The following is a 16094-nucleotide window of genomic DNA, read 5'->3' as shown; positions in this document are numbered from 1 at the left end:
TCACCCTCGATATTTGTTTCATGGACGACGAGAGCAAATCAGAAGATAAATCGCCAGCATTCGAATGAAATTACTTGAAAAACACGCAGTCTGAGGTCGAACGGCTCGTGCAAACTGGTCAAACGGGTGCTACGTTTTCAAAATACACTTATCCTATGTGTTATGCACTCATTGACGTGGGCTGAAGGTTCATTTGCGTTGCGGAACGTCTTATCAATCCTAAAAGATATTAATAGCGGTTATGGTGCGCGGAATATTTAACCGGAGAATGCCGAATTCCACGACGTCATAATTTCAAATGACGCTGAAGTTCGCAACGTTGGAATCCGACGAAATGGTCTAAAAAACCCTCCAATAATTCCAGTAATTCTTCAATTTCGTTCCCTGTCGAATTTGCAGTTCGTAGTTTTTCAACCTGCACCGTGAAACAAAAATTGGTCAATTACAAATGTTTTTTCCTTCATTTTGTTTCGATTCGAGCGTTACACAATCGAGTCGTTAATTTCAATCGAATTTTCAGAGTCGACTGTGTTTTTCCCATTTTACTTTCCTTCAACTGAGAGAAAAATTTGGTTGAAACACTTGAAAAATGTTGAATTTGACTAAAATATTAAGTCCCATACGCACGAAAAAATATTCATTAAAATTCACTAAATATTTAAATAATGGTTCAAGACAGCGACTTGGATTGAGGAAGTCGAGTTCGTGGAGGCATGAAATAAAATGCGGTTCGTTAAAATCGGTTGAGAAATCTGAATTTTCAAAAGTTTTACGAACAAGCTCCCTCACGACGCTGAAGTTTCCAACGTTGGAGTCCAACGAAATGAACGAAAAAAACGTTTGTAATTCACCAATTTTTTATTTCACGAATCGTTGGTGCAGCTTGAAAAACTACGAATCGCAAATTTGGCAGGGAACAAAATAGGAGAAATACTGGAATTATTGGAGAGTTTTTTTCGATCATTTCGTTGGACTCCAACGTTGGAAACTTCAGCCTCATGCTCCCTCGCCATTGATGGAAGACTCTTGCGAGTCGACTGCTTTGCGACGCTCCGTGAGGGACTTGTCACAGTGTGCTGCAGCAGCGCAGACAATCGTGCATGATTCGTTGTAGAAAAATCGAGTGTGTTTTCATGTCTAGAAGTTGATGAGAGAATAAAGCAGCTACGAGTAAACCCCCTTGTTCTTTATTCCACCAAGTGAGCGAAGGTCCTTTGATTATTCATTGCAATTTCCCGATGCGGCCGGTGGGCACCGTTCGGTCTCGTCACTGAGAATCGAACCCCGATGGCCTCGACGTCAATCTCGGCTGCCTCTCTCTGCGCTGGTAGCGGGACGTGGAACGTACTGATAGCGCGATATCTCCGGTCGTGTGCGGCGTTAAACAACCGGTTGAATAATTTAAGTGGAAAAATATAATGGAGAGTTTTGAGGGTTCCTCCATTTTGAAAGTTTCTTTCCGAGGAATTGAGCAGAGTGCTCGAGAGCCAAGAGCGGCAAACTTACGAAAACATCGTTCTCCGGGCGTCTGACATTTCGGAAGTTTTCGCGAAGCGTGAAATCGACGGACAAGAACTTTCGGAGGCTCGCGTTTCCTAATTTTCTCACGAGTCAAAAAAAACCGGTCGAAACGTCGAGAGAGTGACTTGGGCCAAAAATTCGAGGAATAAAGTCAAACCGCGCCGGAGAAAAGTCAATCTGACGGAAGGCCAAAGCTGATAAGAAAGAAAAATGGAAATGCAACCGGGCTGCAAGCGTAGTTGACGAACGAAACTTTCGATTGAAAATTATACGAGTTCCGGTGCAAGCACGACGGACGCGGGGGCGCGAGCGAACAGCCGGTTAATAAGAGGACGGGGAAAACGAAGCGAGTTATTAAATTCGTGTCGATAGTCGGGCGATCGATGGAGTTTGAGAGAATTTCCTCGAGGAGAATGAAAATTTGCTTTCCTCTTTGGCTTATTCCGAGGAGAGAGGCGCGCCGATCAAATAATTCCGAGCGCTCGGAACGATCCGGTGGAAAGTACCGACGGCGTTGCGTGTGTAAAAATAGATAACGCCGAGTTACACGGGAAGAGAATGGGCTGAGAGATACAGAAAGGCGGCGAAAGAGAGGAAGAAAGAGAAAGAGAGAAGATGCGGACGCAGGCGTGGAAAAGATCACGCACGCGAAAGCCAGAACGCGCGCGGTGAGATGCGACGAGCCAAAAAGAGCGCCGCCTCTCGTGCGGCTCGTCTTGGCCACGTTTCTCTTTCCCACACTCGTTTCCCTCCAAGCTCCTTATTCCCCTGAGCATAGAAACCGAAATCGACGATTTTTCATTCGCCTTCTCTTCGTCCTATTTTCCCGTCTCTTATTCTCCTGCTCGCGGGAGAATAATCTCGGAGAAAAACCGTGAGCGATATGACGCGAACGAGATTAGCTATTCGTGGACATATGTTTGACAGATTTCCGAGAAAAGTCGACCGACGATCGAACTTTTTATAATTCCCTCGGACAAAGATCAGTTTCAAATTTTATTTCAAAACAACGTCCGACGATTGTTTCCCTTGAAATAAATGAGCTCGTATCAGAACGAAAGAATTCCAGAAAAACTGCTTTTCGCGCCACAATATTTTTTGAGGTATTTAACACCAAAACTCGGAATTGTTTCAGTTCGAATGTCATGTTTGAGCGAGCAATTGGAAGGTTTCCAGTGAAAGCGTCAACAATTCCAGTTTTTCGGAACGATTCCACGAATAATCGGGGGGTCGAGCGGTTTCTCTAAGAAACCATCTTCGCCGTACTCTCGAACAGGAAACAACTGTTTTGGAACGATTTTTTCTAATAATTCATCTCCCGGATCAAGGCTCGTTGAAGAAACTTGGTTCCGGCGAAGGATTTTTGTTTGATCGTCGTAGCGGGTGAAAAAGCGACGAACGGGTAAAAAAGTTATTGTGCCAGTATGTGCCGTTGGCGAATGCGCCAATGAGTGTAAAATAATGGGACAGAAGAAGCAAGCAGGAAAAATGTTGATATCGTGTCTGGCTCGTACAGCGAAGGCGATTCGCTCAAGTGGTCGGCAAAGTTCGAACAGTCGACAGAAACCGGCCCCTTTACAGTATATAAATTACGTAAATATATGTACACGAATATACGGGCTGTGTGGCAGCGAAGCAACGGAATAATCGGCGAATGGCGCATCTATTGGCGTGTCGAGTACAGCAGCGTTGTCATCGTCATTTCTCTTTCTTTCTCTCTCTCGCTCACGCACACGAGGATACAGAGACACACATACACACGCGTAGGTAGGTAGACTGGAAAACTTGGCAAACATGTGACGCGATAATGAACCATTTCGTAAATCCTAACCAACAATATTTGCACGAGCATATTACGACTTGAATTTACGAGTACGGGAATACGCAGTACGCCAAGTTTATTGTGGGACAACCGACGAAAACGTGTGACTCAATTATGAATCATTCCTAACGACTTAAAACCGTATTGGGAACTAAGACAGTTTTTTCCAAACTGTGATTGAAAGAATGTAGCAACTGCACCGTCGGAGACAATGGAAAGATCGATGATTGTACGAGTCTAGTTTTGTTTGTTGGATTTCATCGTTAGATGACGTTTTGTAATGACACAGTTAATAAGAGGTTTCTGAAAGAGAGATGGAAGGCAGTGTTTTTCCTTTACCTTTCACTCCTCGGCCAGTGTCTCTCTCTTCACGGACGGGCCCGGTCACGTAGCGTCATGTTCTTATTTAAAACCTCGACCCGGACGCAGACCAGCGAAACGGCCGCGATTTCGGGTTACCCAGTCTCTCCGTTTGTGATGGAGAATTATTTTTTTTCTCTCTCTCTCTCCCTCGCTCTCTTTCCTCCTCACTGGCCTTTTCGGCTCGTGTTTTCTTCGTGGTTTTTCGTACTTTCAGCGAATCCCAGCCATCTTGCGCGTGTATTCGGCACTCTCTCTCCGTTGCCTCCGTGTCCCCGTAAGACAACTGGAGTGCGAGAGCGAGAAAGAGAGAGAGTGAGAGAGAGAGAGAGAAGTGTATTGCGTTGGACCCAAATGTGTGGGTACGATATGGTCGCGCTGTCCAAATCCAGCTCGTATTACCACGGGATGTCTTGCTCGATGAATTTTGAACCCGACTGTTGTTGTTTTAGTTTGTTTTTTGTATCAAGAGTAACGGTTGAAATATACTTTTGTTCAGTATTAATGTCGCGTATTCCTGTCACACTATTTTCGCCACTTTTCGATAACCTCGCGCACCCCAACAACGCACATTTTATTTTTTATTCTGGCTCCTTTCTCCGTTACTTCACACACTTTCACACGTTTTTGGCTTCTTTTTCACACTCCCCCCGAATTTATCTTGCTCGTGTCACTATTTAATATAAACTTTATTATTTATTTTCGCCCAGCACTATTTTATTTACAGTATTGGCTGAGCGCTCTTTCCCGCAGGGTAAACGCGCTATTTACCCCCCGTGCAAATTTGGTCAAGCTCTCATCTCTTGGCCTCCTAGTAGCGTACACACCGCGGCCATCCGTCCTCACGATCGAGGAAACACACTCGCCAACTCTCGACTGACGACGGTGGCGACGAGCCGCGGCCGTTCTAAACATTCGCCTCGCATCGTTCAACCTCGGCTAACCTCGTGCTTTTACGCCACTTTTTCGCTCAGGGCCGTACGACCGAGTGACTGGATTCACATGAAAAAAAAAACGTTTCGATTTTTAACGTTCTATCGACATAAGTGTTCCCATTTGAGTTCAAGCCCTCTTTATATTTGGGTTCCGGATATTCAAATGTCACGGTTTCATTTATGCACGCAATATCGTTGCGATTCATCATATTGCAGAGTAGCAATCAACTCACTCTTTTGGAAAACGACAGCAAAAAATGAAAAACGTATAACAACATGATACAGTTATATACTGAAATCGTTTCGATCGATGATTTCAAATCTGGAAAACTTTCGTGTTTCGAAAAATTTGACGAGATAACCTCAATTTAAGTCGATTTAGCACCATTTTCGAGCTGTTCGAATAATATTGTGTTTACATCCCATCATATTTCGTTTTTCAATGGACGAACGATTGCATGGTTAAAAATGAATACAAAATACTTTGACGATAATACAAAACCAAAGTAATGTGAAAAAAGTTGAAAAAATGATTGTCCCATTACGTAATATACTGTAAGAGATTTTAATATTGAAATTTGACACGTGCATCCATCGCATCACGAACGCTCGTGTATACGATCACCATGGAGATCGAAATGCCGCCAAAGACCGAGCGATGGTCAACGGATCTTCGTCCCTGACCACGCGACGTCACTAGCGATTAAAGATGATGTGAAATACCCGACGTTGGAGCCGTCGTCGGACGGTCACACAACCTCGTTTCCTGTCGCACTCCCACCCGCGCGTATACGCATCGCGATGTGATTCCCATCGACTTAAAGTCCAATGACATTGTTCGCGTATCGTCGATTTTACGAATTCAATACACGAAAATAAATGACCTATGTAGAAGGGACTACGGGCAAATTCCCCACTCTTCAAAGTGTTTCGACCCGCATAATAAAAATTCAGGTACTCGCAGAAGCTGCTAACGTAATTCTTCGGATTGAAAAGCTTGGTACAACTTTTAGGTTACCGTACCGCGATCGTCGTATAACGTTATTCCCCAATCCTCTTTGAATCTTCCTTTGCAATAAGGGTGGGCGTCGCCCAAACTATCTTTTCTTCTACGATGAATGGAAAACAGCTGCATGTGTTATCAATTTTTTTCATTGAAACCCGATTCCGTTGAAATATTAAAACACTTCGTTGAACAAATCCAATGGAACGGAATGCTGCACCAAAACTCTGTCATATTTACTCCCTATAAAGAAAACGTTCTATCTATCTGATCACATTTTTCGAGAAATTTCGCTCTCTACGATTTGAAGAACCGTGTCATTTTCACCACTTTTAATCATATATTCATCCCCTGTGTATGGCGATACAAACGTATTTTAGGAAAATATCTCAGGTGTAGGAAAAGAAGAAACAGGAATAAATGTTTATCCGCAGAGTATGGAAGGTAATAATGAATCAAGTGTTTCGCGCAGTAATCCGCCGTCAATAAAGAATGAAAGTTTTATTGGAGGAAAAATACTCGGAGGGTCGTTGTCTCGATATTCATCGTATTTTGCGGTTATAAAAATTCACACGAGCCGCGTCCGATGACGTAGAATCTGAGGGGATTGGAGACAGATTCGTATCAGTTTTTCCTCGTTCGGTGTGGGCGTCCAGACGCGGCATGCTTCGTGGAACATGCCAGTATTTTGCCACTCCTATATATATGTATACATACACGAAAATTTATCATATATGTAGTGCAACGTGAATCTTGACACGTGTTTCGTGCTTCGTCACTACAGAAGCGGGTGTTGCGAAATTTATATCACTAATTCCAGCGGTATGAACGGGAAAAAGCCAATAAAGCACGTTTGTTGTTGAGGTTATGTTTTCAAAGGACTGAGTTATATCGCGTCGTGCGTGAAACGACGTTCACCGAAATAGGCCCAAAATTATGTTTGTTCTCATCGTCTCATGCTTCGCGTCGTCCAAAAACCTTGTCGACGTATCTCGTGTTTTTATTATTTTCACTTCATTACGATATGTGATAGTCGCGGACTTTTATTTTCGTCAATTACGAGAATACCAAAAGTCCGATAGCTCGCGACGAAAATGGCAAATTTTTTTCCGGAACGAATTGTTCCACGTCTAAAGAGTTTTTGTGATAAAATATTTACAAAACGTCACTTTATCATGCAGCACTCTCCATTTGATCGATAAATGGGGTCCATTCAATTGAATTATTTTCTCGAGAAATTCGTGATTCTGTTCAGTCCGAACGGAAGATAATTACCGAATTGCTTTTCGCGACTACCTATTCTGGCATTTTTCGACTCGTACGAAATTCAGTTCGACGACACGAAACGTTGAACTACAAATAATAGAATCTTCAAAGATATTTTATTGAAAATACAAAAATATGATGAAATGAAAGACTTTAATCAATGAAAATGAAGTTGATGGATTGAGTCAATGTTTGCTTGCTCGATTGGATGATTTTCGAGCGTTTTTTCGAGGCTGAAAATGCGGCGGCATATCTTTTTGGTATGTAGAACAACGCGTAAAAGATTGATTGGATCCATACGCGGCTTATACGATCGTGTGGCCTTGGCTAATCGTGTTACACTCAGCGTGTTCAATCCATTTCGTACACCGTCGTCTACAGTTCAACAATTCACTGCTGGTCCTTGAGACAGATTTTTAGCGGAGCACATCCGCCGCTAGTCTACTTATTTGTGTTTCAACCTGTCAATGGATTTCTGAGAGACTGATGACGGCGCTCCTGCGGTGGAGAATATCAAAGGAGAATTTTCGCTTTCATCAAATTAATCACGAATTCTCTGCACATGAAAAAAAAACAGACTCGACGTTGAAATATTTTTAATTCGAGCGTTAATTCGAACACTCAGTAAATACTGGCGCCAACGATGTTAATGAATTTAAGGGGTTTCACCAGAGTGAGGGGCCGAGAACGCGGGCATTTTAAACCTTTTTAAACGTACACAAAAATTTTCATTTTAAATTTTCATGAGCTCGGTGAATGAGGCTAAAAATTTCGTCACAAAAAAATCGTTTGCGCAGGGTTAACGGCGGAGTGGCGTCGCGCGTGTCGTCGGCTCTCTAAGAGTCGGAAGAATTTTCAAATTCTTTTGTTCAATGGCTATCGTCGTATGATCGAGAATTTGGGAATTTCTAAAAATAGCAAAACGGCGAGTGGATTTAAAAACCTGGGAATTGTGCTCACTTGTCGAGTGCAAAAAATGCAATAAAATGGACGTCAATTCGATCCTTCAATGAGAGCAACGTGGGCCGATGACGGAAACGGTTTCTCGCGGATGCAGCTTTCATTAAGGGGATCAAACCGAAAAAACATTTTGGCTTAAAACAAAATAATTAAAAAATGCTGGCCCAAGTTATCGGCAGACCCAGCAAAATTTTAGTCTCCAAATTTCGTTACGTCATCTGTCACCAAACACCGAAAAACGGCCATAAAATTCCTGTAAATGTTCCGCCCAACAAAATGTCGAAAAGGCTCAAATTCGACGAGCCCAATTGTCTTCCCACCCAAGAAAAAGATCGAAAACAACAAAGACGAAATTTTCTCCGGATTAGTTGCGAGCTCAACCGCGATTATCACTTTTCACATCGAATATCTCGGTAGCCATGCGCTTTTCGGAATAAAAGGTTTAGTCACTTTTTGCAGTGAATTGATCCAACTTTGAGCCTGCAAAGACGGATTTCCAAAAAAATATTTTTTCATTGTTCAAAAACGTGCTCAAAGTCGATACGTGCGCGTAAAAATCACTATTTCGGTTAAATCTCTCGTAAAAAATTAAATTTTGACTTCTGAAAAAAATCCTTACAGAGTTTTGCAGACAAAGGTCCATGCTTTAAGGGAAAAATAGTCCACTTTGCAACCCTTCCAAAAAGTCTATTTATTTTGGACTACGAAGTGGCTATGCTCCCTGCCTTTAGAGAGGGAATAACCATTTCTTAATATCGGCGGTTTTACTCGTGAGATGCTCATCTGTAAATGCAATTCGTGTGAGAAAAAAATGTTGGGCTCAACCTGACCCCAGATGCACACTAAGGCTTAAAATGAGTTGAAACGTCCGCGGAGCCGGTTGAACAGTTACAATATAGGAGACGCGTTGATTGTCGTACCAATTAATAACAATTTGTTTTGTCGTGTGTGCCCAGCGAGCTCGTCCCATCGAGAGTGTCGAGTGTCAGCTCGTGTGCGAGCATATCCGGGGACACTGAACTGTCCGCAGTCCGTGCGGGCAAGACTCCGAGGTACAAATGTATAAATATGCATGCGAAGCAGTGCGCATTGGTGAGTTCCGAGTCTGGATTCTCTGCGTGAATTTTTCTTCCAACATTAATGTTCCGGCGGTGAGCGACTTCTCCGCGCGGCGTACGAATAACTCGCGGCGACGCGCATTCGACGAGCTCTTAGTCAGCTTCGCCGCGGACTAATCACGGCTACAGCAGAATTGCGCACTGCCGACTCTTTTAGCACAATGAAGCGTTAATTCTTGGAAGAGAAAAAAAGTATCTCGGAGTCGAGTCGACGAGCGGGGGAGACGATCGAGTTCGTCGTGATTGAACATCTTTTTGGGCCCGCGGAATTTTATCATCTCCGGAGAACTCAATGAATCCGCTTCGAATAAATTTCGTAGCGCGACGCTTTCGATCCGCGCGAGGCGAGTGCGCTCGTATTCTCTGTTCGGCATCTCGGCTCTTGCGCCAAGAAGATTCGGCGCATGAAACAACGGTTCTGCGGCGAGCCCAAGCCGGTGACGTTCGAGTCTGAAAATATTTTTGGCTCGAGCGAATTTCCGAAAATTTTCATCGCACGACCTCTCAAATTCGCAAGTTACGCGTCGAATCCTCAAAATACTCAGTTTTTTCAGTCAGACTTTGAACATGTTGTGCGAAAAAGTGCTCGACGAGCACTCTTGTCTCGACAAACATAGAAAATTTGGCCTCTAAACACGGCCGAACGTTTTCCACGGCAGGTGGCAATAAAATGAACACGAGACTCGTCGCTGTGTCTCGCTATGAACATTTTTATTCCGCAGGGACGAGGAAAATGCTCAAACGCTCGGTAATTAACTCCCAGACGAAAATATCACGTTTTCTCCGGGCGAATCGACTTTTCCGGAGCAAGCCGTCGGTTTTGCGGCGTTTTCACCATTAAGTATGCACAGAATGCTGCTTTATTAGAGACCGTTATCTTCGTTATGAAAAAACGAAGAAAATGATGTATAATTAAAGTTCATTGGCGCACGCGAGAGGCACTTTATGCCGGAGATAAAATTGGGCCGATTTTTTAGCCCAGTGTCGGGTTAACGTCGGAAAAAATAGATAGTGGGGTGTTCCAGGCTCGAATACCGATGCAGCCCGCCCGGTCGAGCGAGCTCGGGTTGGTTTGCAGGCTCCCGAGGTCCGAGCGTAGGATTCTCGTATCGATTATTATTCCGTGCAATAGAGAAAAGGGAGAAGAAGCGGACAAAGTTTCCGTCGCGTTTGTATCGTTGGTCCTCTTTCCCCTCCGCACTTTGGAGGAGCTCGAGGGAGTTGCTGTTCCAACGAGATAGTAAAAATAAAGTGAGCGGAATAGCCCGAGTTTTCATCGGAGTTCTTCGACGCGTAACGTCGCCGAGTAATCTCGGAGCGCCGGTTTTCAGCTCGTCGCGCCGCGCGTCAATTGTTCCCGCACCGTGAAAAACTGCCAGGAAAGATTTTACGGCTGGCTGAAACTGCGCCGTTCACGAGACTTCGTTCTGGCCGTCCAGCCTCGAGAACGCGCTAGTTTTTTCCTCCGCTGGTGCAAACGCCGCTAAAAACTGCGTCGGGGCACGAAGAAACCAGCGGATCGAAGTCCCTCGTCGGTTTTTCTCTCCGCTGATGAGCCTCCGATGATCGGCGTTGCCCAATCGGCTGCTGCTGCTGCGTCAATTATCCGATGATTTCTCGGGGGCCATCGAAGCAGGAAAACAGCAAAAACTTCTCTCTCGAACAGCGCGATAAACCAAAGTGAGTTTTCCGCTGGATTCTTGCTCGGCTGAATCGACCTCACTTTCTCTCGTAGCGAGTTTCGTTCGCTCCGTGCTCCGCGGCTCTATGACGCACAACAGCGAGCCAGGCGAAACTTTCGAGTTAAAAGTAGCGCGATATTCCGAGGCTTTGCGCTCTTCGTAAACCGCGAAAATGGAAAACATTTCCTGAAAATTCATTAATCTCTGATAAAACACACTGTACGAAAATATGTTTTGGGGGCGGCGAATAAGTTTCGAGTGAAAAGAGACGATTCGGGGGTCTCTCGTGACTCGTCGCTCGTTATTTCACTTTCCGTCATTCTAAGAGTCATTAAAAATCGATTATCCGCGACTATTTCCGAAACTACTGCTCACCGGGACGCGTCGATTCAAATGGATTTCGATTCTACTCGTCATTCCGTGTCACGTTGACTTTCGTCTCGGTCCCCGATCAAAAAATATATGCGTAAAGAATTTTTCAGCTGCTCCCCGACTGCGGATATCAAACGCCATCAAAGCTCTCGCGCAACGGACAAATTCTGGTGAGACTATCGCTCAATGATAATGTCGTTTACTGCATCGATCGTGAAGTCTTTGCGCGGTAGTAAAGATTCAATCGACGTTCAACTCATCGACGGTAGATAAAGAAAAGAACGTTCTTATCGGCGTACAGTATTCAACGAAAAGCTACTTATCCGTAGCGATTATTTGTTGTGTTACATCTCTGTAGGTTAGATGTCGCCACTGTGTTACAGAGATTTGTTCTCAAAATGTTCTCAGTAGATTGATTAAGGAAGTTGAGGCATTAGAATGAAAATGATGTCATCGCTTTTAAACCGATTGCATCTTATAAAGTGAAGTGTAAAAAAAAATCAGTTAAATTTTCAGACAGTTTAGAAGCGTTGTTGCTGAGAAAAATCAATAACAATTTGGGCCAAATAACATGTAATCTTATGGAAGTCAAGACACATTCAGTGATATCTCCGTTAAAAATGATGCTAAAAATATGAAATTTTTTGGGCAACATGAGCAAGGCTTGCTGAACAATGTCAATTTTTTTCAGATTTATTAGGAGATTTACTGAGATTATATTAATAATAATCTGTTTAAGGCATACATTTACCAAATTTTATTAAATTCTTATGATTTTGAAATTCTTAATATTTTTAACATGGTTTAGCATGGCAACATTGTATCGTCGCGATCCACCCTCCTTAAAATAAAAAAAACTACTTTTGAGCTGCACGACATAAAAATGCACTTTTATACTTTCGGTACAAGGAAAAAAAAACAATTAATTTTGAACGATGAAGTATTGATTCAAATTTTAATACCTTTGGTTGGCTTTTCTGGTGAAGAAACGATTTTCAATGAGCTGAGCTCGGAATTCCTAACGACGTTGAAGCATCGATATTTTTTATGTTTAGCGCCTTAACGATGTCAGTTGACTTCAAGGTAGATCGTGTCCGGAGGATCGTATTTTATGGGTGTCTAAATTGAATCAATTTTTACTCCCCAATTGAAGAATCGCTTTTAATTAATGTCAGAGTTATTAATTCGAAATTGTAAATAAATTTTTATCAACTTATCTTTTGGTGAATGAAATTACAAGCCCTTAATTAATCGAAAATCCATCATTGAATGAACCCAAAATATCATTCGTCCCTGGCGAAAATTCTATAGTTTTTTACGTCAAAAATCACATTAGAGAGCGAAAGGGAAAACACAACGGGGAATGGATCAAGAATGAAGTAGTAATAAAAAGACAGAAAGCTATGACAGGAATGGGTGAAGGCAGGACGAAATAAAATGCCGAAATATATGTTTATTACTAGTAAAACAGTCGTCTCGAATTTTTTCTGAGACCTTCATTAAATACTTAATTATTATTTTGTACGTTTTTCATAAACTTCGTAAGAGGCGTTCATTCGTTAAATTAAAAGATAAACGATTTTTCACGCACAGTCCCTATGACCCTGTATATTTTTTTTTATATTTAAACACGTTTTTCTCAATAACCAATAAAACGAACCCTTTTAAATTTGATGTCCTCGTCAGTCGTCTAGTTATTTAAACGGTGTAAATTTCAAAACTTTCTTAAATCGTTTCGTGCATGAACTACCTTAAAACGCTAACGAAAGCAAGAAAAAGGAAAAATGAGTGAAAAAGAATAGCATTTAATGGAAATCTCGAACTTGACGTTGACGAATTGTCTATAAACAAATTTTTCCTTATCAAGATTGGAGGGCTATCGCTAAAATTATTTCGTTGCTTGTACAGGTGTGGGAGGTCTGTCTGAGCGGAGCCGTAAAAATGCAGGTGCATCGTTTTCGTTAGCCCTGACACAATGGACAGTAAGTGTGTCTTTCGATAATGGAGCAAGAGAGCAGTCGTAACTTTGACTAAGGAAGCAGCAACTATCACATCGCGGATATCCGGTATGACAGGAGACCTATCTTTGAGAAAAAAAACCGAAGAAAGAAGGTCGGGTCGTTGGTGGGTGCGTACCGTTGAAATTTAATTTATCACGTTAATTGATCTCGATTTTTCACAAAAACCGAAACAAAAAGTAGGACGGCGCAGTTGTTTCTGAAGAAAACACTTGTTGACAAGTCCCTGCGTCGGGGAATTTGTAAGGAGGAGGAAAAATACAGAATTCGAGGCGTACCCGGAGGGACAGAGTCGAGCGGACTTCCGAAAGCGAAGTCCATCGAGTGCAGTCGATGACACGTGTGCGTCCGCATGATTGACTTGAATTTAGTGAAAATTGATAGGCCGGCGACGAAAACATCGCGCGATATAAAATTCGAGGCACAGACCGCTGGCGGAAGAGGAACGAAGAGAAAGATGGAAGATGGAGAGAAAATAAGCGTCGCGCCTTCGTTCCGTGTCTCCGGGGAACGCGAATTTTAAACGAGATCGCGAAAAGAGAGACCGAGAGCAGCCAGGAGAACGCCATATGGCTCGCGTGTGCCCCCAGCATGGAACTAATGGGTCAATGTTACCTTTGTATACCCGGACACTGCGAAGACCTTCAAGTGCTCGAGCGTCTTTCGCACCTGAACAATCAACCGCTCTGACTTGTTCTGCCCCTTCGAAAAATCCACTCTCACAATTTCCTTCCAAAATGTTCTCCCCGGTGCTTCGGTTTGCAGAGCCACCCCCCCGGAATCGTTGGATCCATCTTCGAAAATGACTGATCGCTCCATAAATACGTTCACACTTAATTTACCCCCAGCGTTCCATCAATCGAGCATGGAAAACCGTTGTATCCTGCACAGGCTCGCATGAAATATTTTTTTACAGAGTGCAATTACTGAGAGCTATAAAATTCGAGCGGAGGAAGCTCCAACTATTTTATTGCTCTCACCCCCGCAGACAAAAAGACTCTGCTGAAATACAAACTGCCACTTTCCATAATTCTCTATTCGTGCGTCGAGGAAAACTCATGCTCGATGAGCTTGTACACTCATCGAGCCGGAAAGAACGCTTTTACAGTTTTTGTTTCTCTGGAGTAATCGAAGGACGAATCTTCACAAGCAGTTTGCTTCGTTTAAAAGAAAAATATTCAAAAAAGTTCAGTAATTTGCTTGTTGAAATATATTTTTTTATGGTACCAAAATGCAACGACGAAGTGACAGGTTTTGAGGTCAAAGTTTCGATGTTTGCTCGAAAAAAGCTTTTCCGGGGTATTTTGCTCTTCGACTTTGGCAAAGTTGCTTCGACACAAACTTGCTTCGACACAAAGGCTTCGGTCAAGCGCCTTAGAACAGCGTGAATTTTGACTCACTTTCAATCCTTCGCCTACGAATTTGGAGCAACAAAAGAAGATTTTTCCAGTCCTCGATTATTCAACAGCTCGAAGATTCCGCTTTTTGCGTAAGAAATTTTCGTGATTCAAATTTGTCGGTGAAAAAACGGTTTGCCTACGCGCCTGTCAAGTCGGTTACTTTATCGACGAAATTATTCTCCCTGCAGTAGAAAACTTCAGGTTTTGTGGGCGAGAGAAGTCGAACACGTGGCGAATATTGCTACGGAACATAAATTTCGCCGTTAAAAGTGAGCAAGAAGCGCCACAATGCACGCTTTCTTAACAACTGGATCGTTAAAGCCCACCCGAAGCCTTGCCCACGGACGTACAGTGTGAAGAAATTTACAATTGTCTTCGAGATGGATCGCAGGTGAAGTTTTTGCTTGGGTGAAGCAACGTTTTCTAGAGCGGACATCACTCGAGGCGCGGGAAGATCTTTGCGAGTGAATTGTTCCGACGACAAGCGACACGTGTAACCGCTCCGAGTCCCGACATAGTTCCGTTTTCAGGCAGTGAGAAAACTGGCGAAGCATCGGATCGGAGCGGAGGCGAAGATTCTTCATTCGTGACAAAGGAAAGTTCTTCGAATTCGTGTTATCATTTAAGGGTGTATGTAAAAAATATCGACGTGTCAAACTTTCCATGAATTTGAAATATTTAATAGAGTTGATCACGTTGCATCGATTAAAAGAAAAGAAAAAGGTACTTAGCCGATGGTTAAAAAGAAATATTTAAGAATTAAAGCCGCATTTAACTCCGTGTCATTTGTACCGGAAGTTGACAAAATCGAACTAAAATGATAAAAAAGTATATGAATCGTTGTCGCAACGCACGGCCAAAAAAAAGATTTTTATAAACTTCAAACTTTTATCGTTTTTTTCACGCAAAAAAAACCACTGTTTCCAATTTCGTTGTGGAGATGTTTGGGTTTAACTCGCTCGTGCATGACCACAGTTATCAAATTGGATATTAATTTTATTAAAAATTGTAAATTATGATTCAAAATGACATAGTTTTTTTTATTAAAAATTATAAAATGCAAACAGAAATGATTCGCCAGTGACGTTTTAACATAAAACATAACCTTAAAAAATAAATAGATGTACTGCGGAATTGACCTTATATACATCCTTAAGGAGGAAAATAATTTTTTATGCCTCTTTTTCTCAGGCACGAATTGCGCTGGTGAACCTGTGAGAAAAAAGGGTTCCAGTGTCTGCAGATCGGAAGGTCCGTACCCGGAGAACTCGAATTGCGAAAAATGTTTCTCGCGGTAGCAAAGACAGTACGCGAAAGCCATCGGCAAGGTGAATTTTGACTCGAAATATTGGCACAAACGAGGAAAAATCGTCGCTATGTTTAGCCGGGCATTTATTAAATTTGATTTTAATCGCGTGCAACAACAAAAACGTGCCAACTTTGTCTCGCTCGGAGTCACATGTTTTTTCAATCCTCTCCGCCATCGATCTTCAAATCCTCACTCGATGTTTGTGCTGAATTGGGTGGGTGGCCCGGTGAACCAAACGCGGAACATTCCCGTTCGGTCGAGCGTGTCTGTGTTACCGATCATTATAATTCGTTGAGCGGGCATAAATATTATTGTTTTCTCATAAAAG

General features: G+C 42.7%; 1 protein-coding gene and 1 long non-coding RNA gene across 8 annotated transcripts in view; both read right to left on the bottom strand.

Moving 5' to 3' along the window:
* Hipk (Homeodomain interacting protein kinase) overlaps positions 1-4588 on the bottom strand; it is a 30147-nt gene extending 25559 nt beyond the window's left edge. For 4 of the 6 annotated variants that reach the window (XM_043427945.1, XM_043427970.1, XM_043427988.1 and 1 more), the window contains exon 1: positions 3683-4587. The gene's annotated coding sequence lies outside the window, so the exon portion shown is untranslated. Of the gene's footprint in view, positions 1-3682 lie in introns of all 6 variants that reach the window. The other 2 variants (XM_043427954.1, XM_043427962.1) reach the window with 2 other exon arrangements.
* Positions 4589-6116: 1528 nt separating this feature from the next.
* Positions 6117-11143, bottom strand: LOC122415750 (uncharacterized). 2 transcript variants are annotated; one of them, XR_006261965.1, is made up of 2 exons: positions 8487-11143; positions 6117-7405 (listed from the first exon to the last, which is right to left on the bottom strand). It is a non-coding gene; the product is annotated as an uncharacterized lncRNA (long non-coding RNA). The 2 variants fall into 2 exon arrangements; XR_006261966.1 differs by having other exon boundaries at positions 6117-6338.
* Between the last annotated feature and the right edge of the window lie 4951 nt (positions 11144-16094).

The sequence above is a fragment of the Venturia canescens genome, chromosome 1, assembly GCF_019457755.1.
Source record: "Venturia canescens isolate UGA chromosome 1, ASM1945775v1, whole genome shotgun sequence".
Lineage (NCBI taxonomy): Eukaryota > Metazoa > Arthropoda > Insecta > Hymenoptera > Ichneumonidae > Venturia > Venturia canescens.
This window is presented reverse-complemented; position numbering and strand designations above follow the sequence as displayed.